Source organism: Beta vulgaris, chromosome 1, assembly GCF_026745355.1.
Source record: "Beta vulgaris subsp. vulgaris cultivar EL10 chromosome 1, EL10.2, whole genome shotgun sequence".
Taxonomy (NCBI): domain Eukaryota; kingdom Viridiplantae; phylum Streptophyta; class Magnoliopsida; order Caryophyllales; family Amaranthaceae; genus Beta; species Beta vulgaris.
The window spans coordinates 26,269,104-26,281,167 of NC_079202.1; the positions used below are offsets into that span (position 1 = coordinate 26,269,104).

Consider the following 12,064-nt stretch of genomic DNA (forward strand, 5'->3'; position numbering starts at 1 on the left):
CACAGCTTTGCAAATACTTTGCTTATCAATATAACCATAAAAGTTTTGTGAATATCATAGTAATAAATATGGAAATCTATCACATAAGTGAATAATTTTAAGTTAATTATGCAATTTCGAGGCACAACCTCTTTGTTTCTCCCATCCTGTTCTTTTTGCCATTAATTAATGAGTTTAAAAAGTTTTTAATAAAACTAGCTAATTAAATATGTACTGTTCTTTTTTCTACTCCATTTGATCCTCTGACTGTTGCAATTCCTTTTTTAGTGGAATCTTTGCACAAGTTGACAATAATATTATAGCTTTAAAAGGAAAATAGTTTTGTCTTATGACTAATGTTGGCCCAAAATAGGGAGTATCTGCGAGAAATCACCTTCTATAAATTATCATTTATGAAGAAAATTACTGTCTTCTTTTTTTATTTAGTCAGAAACCACCTTATATATACTTATTTAAGTTCCACGACCATATATAAGTTCACATTAATAATAAACATTCTTCATGAAGTCAAAAACAATAGTGACAGCAACTGATGAACGTTTTAGCGATAATAATAAAAATGATGAATTCAGATTCATACTTTGAGTTAGGTTGTTTCCCACAAGTGCGTTATTAATAGACTTTAAGCCCATTACAAATGTAATGATGGTGACTCACACTACTATAACACAACCTTTAGAAATGCAGATATATAATCATACAATGGTGCTTTCATCATCACTCATGCATCATATATGTTAGTATTATGCCTCCTGTGCTATTGGAAAAAGCAGCAAGAGAAGAGGTGCAGAAGTTACCACAACAAACTCCAGAAAAGCAATGCAAGTTGAAGGATGATAATCTCCAAGGAAGAATTGCTGCTGCACTAGAGCAGGAAGAACTGCGGCAACTGCATCAAAGGAGCAGCAGCAATCATTGCAGCTTGGCAACGGTGGTACCGCCCTCTAGCAGCACCAAAAACACCACGTCACAGAGGGGAAGATTTGTGGGTTTGTAGATAAAAAAATGAAGGTTTTAGTTCGATCATTGTGACCTTATATCAGAGAAGTAAATAAAAATTGAGCATTAACACACTACAAGAAAATTTGCCTATAGAGGCAACACCTTGAGGCAACCAATTTTTTTTTTTTTTTTTTTGGAAATTCAAAATTGTTATTGATAACCAAAAAAAGAGTATTACAGACACCAATTCTCCAACTTCAGAGCATAAAAGCATCAGTATCCAACCTTACCCACCTTCTAGGAAGGGTTGTAAGGTAGACCCTTCATGTGCTTCCCTGAAGGCACAACTAAACCAAGATAACAGCCAATTAAAGATAACTACAAATTATCTACATAGTTGAACTTTCATGGAATCAGGAATTCTACAAGCTACATTGAATATAATTAAGTCCATAGTTTGATCAGGTAACTTGTGATTGCCTTCAAACACTTGATGGTTCCTTTGCAGCCAAATGTTGTAGATTGCTTCAGCAAACAGCATGCCATATAATTGGTTCTTATTGTTCTTCTTCCTGCACTTACTAGCTGCGATAGAGATTTCATCTAGGAAAGCCATAGACCTTCTAGCTATACCCAAGATAGTCAAACATTTCATCCAGATATCAGTAGAGAAGGGACAGTTGAAAAATAGATGTTGAATATCTTCTTCTGCATCATTACAAAGCACACAAGTGGTATCACTGATCATATTCCATTGAGCAAGCCTACTCTTGGTAGCAAGTCTGCCCAATACAGCCAACCAAGTGATAAATAGGCTTCTTGGGGAAGCCTTGTTGTTGCATAGTAACCTCTTCCACCTTACTTGGGTAATAGGTTCTCTAAGATCTTTATAGAATTTGCTAATAGAGAACTTCCCATTGTGCTCATAATCATGAAGTTTAGTGCCATTATCAAAGTAAGATCTGCAATTCATGATTTTTTTAAGAACCCAAGACATAGCAGCAGGAATTCTCATGTTCCAAACATTGTTACTCTTGATATAATAAGAGTGAATCCATTGGATCCAGAGCTTGTCCTGTTTTAAAGCAATAGCCCAAAAGTGTTTAGCTATGGCTGCTTTGTTCCAGTTCTCCAAGTTGATGAAGTTAAGACCTCCTCCAGTTTTAGGAAAACATGTTTGCTCCCATGAAACTAGAGTCTTCCTTGAAAGAGAGTCTTTACTTGTCCAAAGAAAAGATCTGCAATGGCTTTGAATTTCTTTTATAATCTTCTTAGGAAGAAGGAAGATTTGACACCAGTACACCTGCATACTTAATAAAACAGATTGCACCAATTGAGCTCTGCCAGCATAAGATAGAAGTTTAGCAGCCTAAACTTTAGTTCGTGCCATGATTTTCTCAATCAATGGTTTACAAGTAGCATAAGAGAGCTTCTTTGTGGATAGGGGAACTCCAAGGTATCTGAAAGGAAATTCCCCTTTAGGGATCATAACAACCTCTTCAATTTCCTTTATAGTGTCATTCCTAACTCCCCCAATGTAGATATTGCTTTTCCGCAGATTAGCCTCAAGACCTGAAGCTTTTGAGAACTTATTGAAAGCATTCATTAATTCAGTTATAGATTCAAGATCTCCTCTACAAAACATCAACAAATCGTCAGCAAACATCATATGAGTAATAGCAAATCTAGAGCATTTAGAATGAAAGTGAAATTTATGATTTTCTTTCAAGGTACTAAGGCATCTAGATAAGTATTCCATACCAATAGCAAACAAGAAGGGAGAGAGAGGATCTCCCTGTCTTAGACCTTTTTTTGCATAAAAGGGAGGGCAAGGTTTACCATTAAGTAACACAGAATATGAAACTGTAGTAACACAAGCCATAATCCATTGAGTAAAAATCTGAGGGAAACCTAATTCAATAAGCATACTGTGAAGGAAAGGCCATTCTATGGAATCATAAGCTTTTTTAAGATCTACCTTTATTGTGCATCTAGGAGAAACACCTTTCCTAGTATAACCTTTGATGAGGTCAGTAGCAAGAAGAATATTATCAGTAATGCTCCTACCTGGAATGAAACCTGCCTGAGCAGTATCAACAATACTACCAATAACATCATGCAACCTATGAGTCAAAACTTTAGCAATAATTTTATATATCATAGTGCAACAAGCAATGGGTCTAAAATCACTAGCATGAGTAGGATTAGTGACTTTAGGAACCAAAGTTATAGAAGCTATGTTCACTTTGTCTTCCATATGACCTGTTTCAAAAAAATTTAGGACAGCAGCATATATGTCAGGTTTAATATAATGCCAAGTTTCTTTAAAGAAATTCCCATTAAACCCATCAAGCCCAGGGGCTTTGTTACCATCAATGCTAAATAAAGCCTTATCAATTTCAAGAAGAGAAACAGGAGCACATAATCTTTGTCTGGCAGTAGGACTAAGAGTAGACCCCTTCCTAATAATAGGTAGATCAATACCAGGGATCTCTGGATTACACTTGCCCATTAGGTTTTTATAGAACTGATTCAACTCATACTGAATCTCTTGATCTTTCTCCAGTTTATCACCATTGATAGAATAAAGGACATCAATAGAATTCCTAGCATGTCTTTCCTTCATAGCTGCAAAAAAAACTTTGCTGTTAGAATCCCCTGATTTTAACCAATTTATTCTAGATTTTTATTTAAGGATGCTTTCTTCTATTTGCAACCATTTCTTGAGATTTTGAAGATCTTGTTGCTCTTGATCATGAAGGCTGGAGTTGAACTGGTCTTCACGAATTTGGAATTGAGTCATATTTAAATTCCTCCTAGCTTCTTCAATTTTCTCTGTGATGTTATTATATTGATTGAGCTGTAGAGCCTTCAGTTGTTTACTGACATTCTTCAGTTTCTCCCAGATGTCAGATAGAGTACTAGCAGCTCCATTCAGTCTCCAAGTGGTAGAAACAATTTCATGAAACTGTGGGTGCTTCACAAGATGGTTAAAAAACTTGAAAGGCCTTCCCCCATGAGAGGTGTCATTAGTGAGTCTAATCATGAGAGGATTATGATCTGAAATAGACTGATTTTTCACTTCAACAGATACATGAGTATGATTAGTTAACCATAAAGTATTGCATAAACACCTATCAATTCGACTATAAATCCTATCATCTCCAAATCTCTTATTAGACCATGTAAAAAAATCTCCAATCCCTTTAACTTCAAGTAAAGAGGAATTGTCAAGAAGTTGATTAAAATCATAGGTCTCAGCATTAGAAACAGCAATACCATTAATTCTATCTTCACTTCTTAGAATTGAGTTAAAATCTCCCATAGCTATCCAGTCAATCAAGATACTATGATCCAAGTTTAGCAAAGTATTCCAAAGAGGTTTTCTAGTATCAATGCTATGAAGTCCATAAACAGCAGAGAATAACATTTTTGAGTTAGAGTTTTTAGCTGTAACCATAGTGTGAGTAATCTGCTCAGAAGTAAGGATAACATCAATAGTAATCAAGTTAGGATTCCAAGCCATCCAAATCCTACCTTTAGGACTATAAGTATAATTATCAATCCACTTCCAACATCTACCAAATTTCTGCTGAATTCTATCTTTATTATTACTTTTAACCCTTGTTTCAAGCAAAGCAAATAAAGTAATTTTATTTCTATTAAGGAAAGAAATTACCTCCTTTACCTTGAGAGGGTCATTTAGACCTCTCACGTTCCAAGTGCAAGCAACTATCATGATAAATAAGGGTTTTCACCCGCAATTTCATCATTGTTTTCCTCATCTGGATCTTCACCTTGTTCCTCAAGAAGAAATTCTTCATAGTTGTCAGTACAAGGAACAATAACCCTCTTCCCTTTGTTCTTCCTAGTCACCATCTTCCATTGATGAACAATTGGTTGAACAGGTGTAGTAATGTTACTAGAAGGGTTAGAGGAACCTTTTTCCACCTCAGTAACAGGTTGTCCTTGTTTTCCCACTTCATCTTTGTCCCCAGGAGGAGGATCAATGATTGTGATGTCTGTAGCTACTGCATTTGCTTTGGGAACCCATTTCTGAACCACTTTAGGTTTTTGTTGTGGTTTGAACTGCTTCTCTCCACAAGTATGCCCAATTTTTTGGCATTTCTGACAAAAGGGAGGCCACCAGTCATATTTAACCTCTTGCCTGATGGTCTTTCCATTAGCATCCTCCACCAAAATGAATTGAGTCTTATCCTTAGTGACATCAATTTCAACCAAAATCCGAGCAAAGGAGATACACATTTGCTTTGAAGTGCATTCATCAGCATACAATGGTATCCCAAGCAAGCTACCAATTCTACTGAGAGAGTCAGGGCTCCAGCAATTTAAGGGGAGATTAGGTAACTTAACCCATATTGGAATAATTTTTAAAACTTCCTCCTTAAAGCTAAAATCTGGTGTCCAAGGCTTTACAATCATAGGTCGATTGTAAAAGCTATGAGACCCAGAATATAGCACTTCATTTCGATCATCAATGGATTCAAATTTTATCACAAAGAAACCATCATCATGTAAGAAAATTTTTGGTTTAGAAATAAAGTTCCAGTCTTGTTCTATAAATCTCATCAAAGCACCTATAGTAGGAGTATTACCCACTATGTATACAACTAAAGAAGTAGCCCAGATTTCTGATAACTTATCAGTTTCAGATTTATCTAAACAAGCAACCGCAATCCCATCTTTGATTGTTGGTGCTACAAAATTTAGAGTAGTACCTTTAGCTGTAAGTCTATTGCTTTTGAACAAAGTGTTCCATGTAGAATCAGTCTCTTTGTTCATTTGTATTTCAGATGGAGGATGTTCTGGTTCTTCAATCTCTGCCATAGAAGTTCGAGGTTCTGTTGAAGGTGTCGTTGTTTGAATCGCATTCAAAGCTGCTTGTAATCCTATTGAAGATGTTTCCACATTTGATTGTGTTTGATTAGCCTTAGTGTTACTCTCCAGAACAACTGATGAAGGTTCAGAAGGAGTTTTCTTCTTCCTAGCCATGGCAAAAATTAGATGAAACCCTACCCAAGAATCGCCATGGGGCAACCAATTTTTAATAGCCTCTAAAAGTGTTTTTTAGCATTAGTCAATTTTGATTGACTCTAAAAGTTATTTTTAGCATCAGTAAATTTTAGGTTACTCCTAAAATTACTTTTTAGCATCAATGAAATAATGGTTGCCTCTAAAACTATTTTTTTAGCATCACGAAAATTTATGTTGCCTCTAAAAGTAGTTATTAGCATCAATGAAATAATGATTGCCTCTATAACTTTTTTTTAGCATTAGGAAAATTTATGTTGCCCCTAAAAGTAGCTTTAGCATTAATGAAATAATAGTTACCTCTAAAAACGTTTTTCACACAATAGTGAAATTTAGGTTGCCTCTAAAACATCTTTTTAGCAATAGTAAAATCTAGTTACCCCTAAAAGTAACTTTTAGTATTCATGAAATTTATTTGGCCCCTAAATGTTTCTTTAACATCAATTGAATTATGATTCCCTCTGAATGCTCTTTTAAGCATTACTGAAATTGATGCGGTCCTTAAAAGCTCATCCATTATTACTGCAAAATCACCTTTGGGAGTAGGCTCCATATTCTCTTTAGTGTCGCCTAAGAGGCTATTATGTGACTACCGACTATAAAGTATTTGGAGTTTTAGAGTCGCCCCTTTAAGGCGACACATGTTATTATGCAAGTGGCCTAGTATATAAGAGGCGACACAAAAAATATATTTGAAATCTGCACCAATTAATTTAGCTAACTGGTCTGATTTTTAACTATAGTTGGATCAGTTAAGTGAAAAAAGAAAACTTTGGCCAAACTAATTGATTCGATTTTATTGGTGTGACCATATTAGTTAGTAATATTCTGAAAAAAAGATGTCATTTTCAACCAGCAAGACAACTTTACAATTCATCTAAAAGCTTTCCTTCATTCTTATTTCCCCTTCAAGGTATTCTCTGTATACAAAGTGTACCAAAATCACCATTGCTATACATCAACTATGACTAAAAACACACCTTGTAAGGTAGGGGAACAAAAATTAACTTGACTGTGATGTTGTTGAGCGTGTTGAGCAACAGATTGCTGATTATTCTGTTTTGGGGCATGCAACCATTCTCAAGCAGGAGCAAACAACCTTGTTTGAAGATGGGGGTGCAAGTGCAACAAAGGGTGTAGAATGTACTTTCACAGCACCTAATATCAAAAAAAGCATATGACAAGCTGAAATAGAAGCGAATAGTATTGTAGTTTGGATTGTAACCGAGCGTCATTTCTATCAAGAGCTGAAATAATGCTTTTGTAATTAGGAAATAAAAATATAATTTTGTAGGACAAGCTAGAAATATATTTCAAGATTAGAACCTTCGAGCAATGTATATATGACCAGTAAAAATAGAGCATTCCATTTTGTCGTTTCTTGCACCCCATATAGACAACCAATAGACGTAAGTATTACAACGGTTGGACTTGTACTCTATCTTATGACACCCAAACTGCTGACCCTTGCACCTCTTGCTGGTAATTCTAAAAATTGAAAGGATACGATACAACTATATTTACATAAAATTTAAAACTATATTTACACCCAAACTATATTCTGTTTTGTTTTGTATTTCTTCCCTAAATTTACATGTTTGATATTTAGAGCTCGAAATCGAAAGTGAAGCGAGAGTATGATGTCGTCGTAGATTATGGATTAAGTTTGTATTTAGATAGCTTATTCAGGAATAGTTATTTATATTTCGTTGTATACAATATTTGAGAATATTAGTGGAGTTATTGGTGTAAATAAGGATATTTTTCCGCTGCGAAGTAATTTATTAAAGAGTTAATATTAGTTTATGGTTGTTGAGTGTGTTCCGCTAGCAGCTTAAATGGAATCCTATACCGAAATTTTGCCCCTTTTGTTTTATTTGCTCAATTTTGATATTGGGTTGAAGTGAATATATAGAAGCTGATAGTAGAATTGAGGTTTGATGCCTGAAATCTTACGAGTTTGAGATTTTGGTTTTATTTAAATTATTATTTTCAAGTTTGGAGGACGAAACTTTAAATAAGGGTGGTAGTATGTAGTAGCCCGATTTTTAAGAGCGTTTATTTAAACGTTAAATGTATTTATTAAGTTAATTATGTTTCGGAAATTCTTATTTTATTTTTGAGTTGTGGAGTATTAGTTTTATTTTTCGTTCTTGTAATATATTTGTTATATTAATTTATGAAGTTATTAATATATTATTTTGTATATCGCATTTAATGAGCAATTAGTTGATTATTACTTACCCGATTAGAAAAATAAAGTCGGTCTTGCATCCCCATTTTGTTGGTTTAATGAAACAAAACCCCAACCCAATTGTTTTCTTCCTCCCCGTGGTACTTTCCGAACCTAAAACCCCAACAAAAACTGAAACCCTGTGAAAACCCATCCCCTATTCTTCTCTCTTCATTGCGACTTCGTCGCACCTCCCCTTCAATTCGCCGGTGATTTATTGGGCTTGCCAGAGATACCGCACCACTCCCTCCTCTGTTTCGTCGCTACAACTATTGTTTGTGGGTGTTATCCTGCGTTGCTGCTCTTCGTGTGTCGCGTCACACCACGCTGGCTTCGCCAGAACTTCTCTACTTGGCTCGCACCGCTTCTGCGTCGGTGTTGCTATTGTGTTAAATCAGTGTTGTCGCGCTCTTATTGGTGATGGGTCACACAACCCCTGTTGGTTGTGTGACCGGGAAGGTGGCTCTGCTTTTGTTTCTTTCTCCTTTCATTGTTGTTGCTGCCACCAATGCGTTATTTCTCTCCTCTACTATCTTGTCGGTGCTGCTGCCACTTTTGGTGGTAGTCGTGTGTTGGTGGTTGAAAAACACCAAGGTATTTTATCCTTTTCTCATGTGTTGTAGTTATTGTTGTAATGGATCCTGATGGTCGTTGGTGGTTGTGTTGTTGTTGTGGTGGTTGTGTTGTTGCTCTTGTTATGTCGTTGTTACTATTGAGTTGGTGTCCTGTTCTGTTTTTTCATCCTTTGTGTTGTGGTGTTGTTGTTGTTGCTGTTACGATTGTTGGTGTGGTTGATGTTGTTGCTATTGTGGTTGTGATGGTTGTTGGTGTGGTTGTGCTGGTTGTTTGTGTGGTTGTGCGCTGTTGTTAGTACACTGTTATTGTTGTTGTAATGTTAATGGTGATTTATTAGTTCTAAGTGATGGGTAAGTTTGTAGGTAAATCTGAAAGTTAAGATAATGTCTTTTAGAAGTAGTTTCCTGTGGTTTCTAATTCAAGGATATATGGTATTCATATGGTTATTATTATTGTAGTTGGAGTTGTTATATTTGAAGTTAAGTTTAGTTGGTTTATAGTTTGATTATTTTAGAGTTGTAGTTGTGAATTAAGAATTCAGGAAATTAGAATGCTAAAGTGGGGGTAATTCCTAGATTGAGAATTGTTCATAGATTCACTTTATAGCTTAGATTAGTTGAAGGATAGTTATTAATTATCGTTATTGTTATGAGGTAAATTGTTGAAGAATGATTATGGAGTTTGAGTCTCATTTGGAGATGAAGATTAATGAAGGAGGTTGTATTGTTCAAATCTGGAATGTGTATGAGGAAACTTTAATATTCAGTAAAATCATTTACTCCATGCCCTTCTGTGTGTGAATCTCTCTGTTTTGTTTTTGATAATTGAGTTTGTACTATGGCCATAGTTATGAATGTGTTGATTCTAGAAATGTTATTCGATGAATATGAATATTCAAATGTTTTGCTGGCCTAGTTTATGAACTCTTAAGTGGGTAAGGTATGGGTGGAGGATGGTAGTATTGCTGGGCTCCATAACGAACCTTGGAGGCAACGTTTGTCCAAAGCATATACTTGCCACTGATTTTTTTAATAGAGTAAGCTATGCCAGCGTTGTAACGAGATGAAAATGATTTGAAAAATAAAATGTTTATAACGGGCTAAAGTAAAGGTTACGATACATTCATCATAGTCTAGCTAGTCAACGAACACAACAATTAGACTAGTATAACACTATCACAAAACAAACAATCATACAAGTGAGTACACATAGAGTATCAAGAACACACATGTCAAGTACGATGAGGAGCTGAAAAATGAATTTTTCATACTCATAAAATATCTTGCATCAGCAAGTAGATAATCCTACACATCTGCTAGTATTGGGGAAATATAATATCTGAGCATATTGCACTTAAAAATTTGAGATACAAAAAGTAAGTGAATCACGAGATGGAATTGGATCAAATGCGAAGTGGTTTTCGGATCAATGAAAATGAATATACTAACATAGACACACAAACATACTAAGCCAAACTAAGGAGACAAATCATGCAAGGTGTCATCAAGAATAGCCGTAACTACCATCATAATCTTGTAAACATCAATTGGCCACTTACAGAGATCAGGTTATATCCAAATAAAACAGTACCCGATTCGTAAGACCAACTAATCAACCACAAGCACCTAAACAGTGAGTAGATTTTAAGTCTAACTAAAATATGCTCCCTGTAAAAGCACAATTAGTTGAAAAAAGAGGTTCAAGAGGTAATCCTACCTTTGAGAGAGAGAGTTCTTGAATTACAGTTCATCAAAGCAAAATCAGCGATGATGGACTCAAAGGCTGACTTGGCATGCTCATATCAATAATCACAACACTATTTTGAGGAGAAGTCTCTCTCACACAAATATACTTGTTTGATTCCATAGTTACATGACTGAAAGTTATGAACTCAGGATTGATCCCTACCCTTAGCAGCTGCAGATGGAACAAATAAATTTAAAAAATAACTTAGCCTCAATCCAACCTTAAAAGAAGCTACTAATTATGTAAATTTTCCAAAATTACAGATCAAAACTTCAGAATAAGTAAATCTATCCACCTCAAAGCTCCAATTTCCATATGAGAAGACCAAGTTCAAACCATCATTAAATATCTTTCTCATGCCAATCAAATCTTGTTATTACTAAAAAAATCATTTCAAGGTTCTAAGCTACTAGATTATTCTTTCTTTCTTTATTAAAAAAGATAGTGACTGCTAATTTGCCCATATTCATAACCAGAATCATTCCTAAATTCAAGAAATTTGTAATTGAACAATATACCGGAACCCCAGATAAAAAAACAAAAGCAAAAGAAGAAGAGATAAAGATCTAAGTACCAATCGCGATTTTCAGATCGACTATCAATACATCATAATCTCACACAACAAAAATAACCTATAAGAAAAAACATACATAAACAAAATGAAAGGACTTACGAGGCAATTGGTTTCAGGAAGCGAAAGCCACTGTTCAAATAACTCTTGCGCCAGGTAAGGATTAGGTTTGAGAGCCAAAGGTGAAACCTCGTGTAACTTCAAGAGATCAGCATCAAGAGATGACACATCTCCATTAAAATCCATCTTGATTATTCATAGAACTACGAATAAAGCCGAATCAAATCTCGCAATAAAAAATCGATGAAATTGCCAAACCTTAGACAAAACAAACAATGCATAAACCACAAGAATCCTCCTTGTAAAATTCGACTGTGAGTCACAATCAGAGATGAATTTGAGAAACATGAGAGAAAACAGAAAGTTTCTGAAGCCCTAATCACAAATATCATGAGGGAATCTAATACCAGAATGGTGAATCGAGGTGAGAGAGAAAGTTTTTGAATCAGAGAAAATCCTTAAAAAACCAAAAAAAAAACCTAAAATACAGCAATAAAGTTCCCATAAAATTACCTTGACATTCGTTTTAAGGAGCGGATCTGAGAGTGAAAAAGGAAGAGAGAGACATAGAAGTAGTTTGAAGGAGATGGAAGAAGAGAGAGAATGCGAAGGGATGAAAAAGTGAAAACACTAGAGAGGGAAGGAGGACTGATCATGAGAGTGAAAATAAACACTGCGAGTTTTAGTTTTCATACATGTGAAAGGGCTCAAGTGCTCGGGTTGACTAACCGGAGCACTTATTCACAAATGCTCGGGTTGATTAATCAACCGGATCATTTGATAAGTAGCAAAAGCAGTTTTTTCCACTAGTGTTATTTTATTTTCTTATTTTTTTATTTATAATTCGTGATATGATGACTGTACTGCATGATATTTATCACCTT

At 35.1% G+C, this 12,064-nt stretch overlaps 1 non-coding gene across 1 annotated transcript; it reads right to left on the reverse strand.

The window, feature by feature from the left end:
• Positions 1–6,185: 6,185 nt before the first annotated feature.
• Positions 6,186–11,844, reverse strand: LOC104898699 (uncharacterized). The gene is made up of 4 exons (XR_007274612.2): positions 11,694–11,844; positions 11,223–11,383; positions 10,520–10,720; positions 6,186–7,152 (listed from the first exon to the last, which is right to left on the reverse strand). It is a non-coding gene; the product is annotated as an uncharacterized LOC104898699 (transcript).
• Positions 11,845–12,064: the final 220 nt, after the last annotated feature.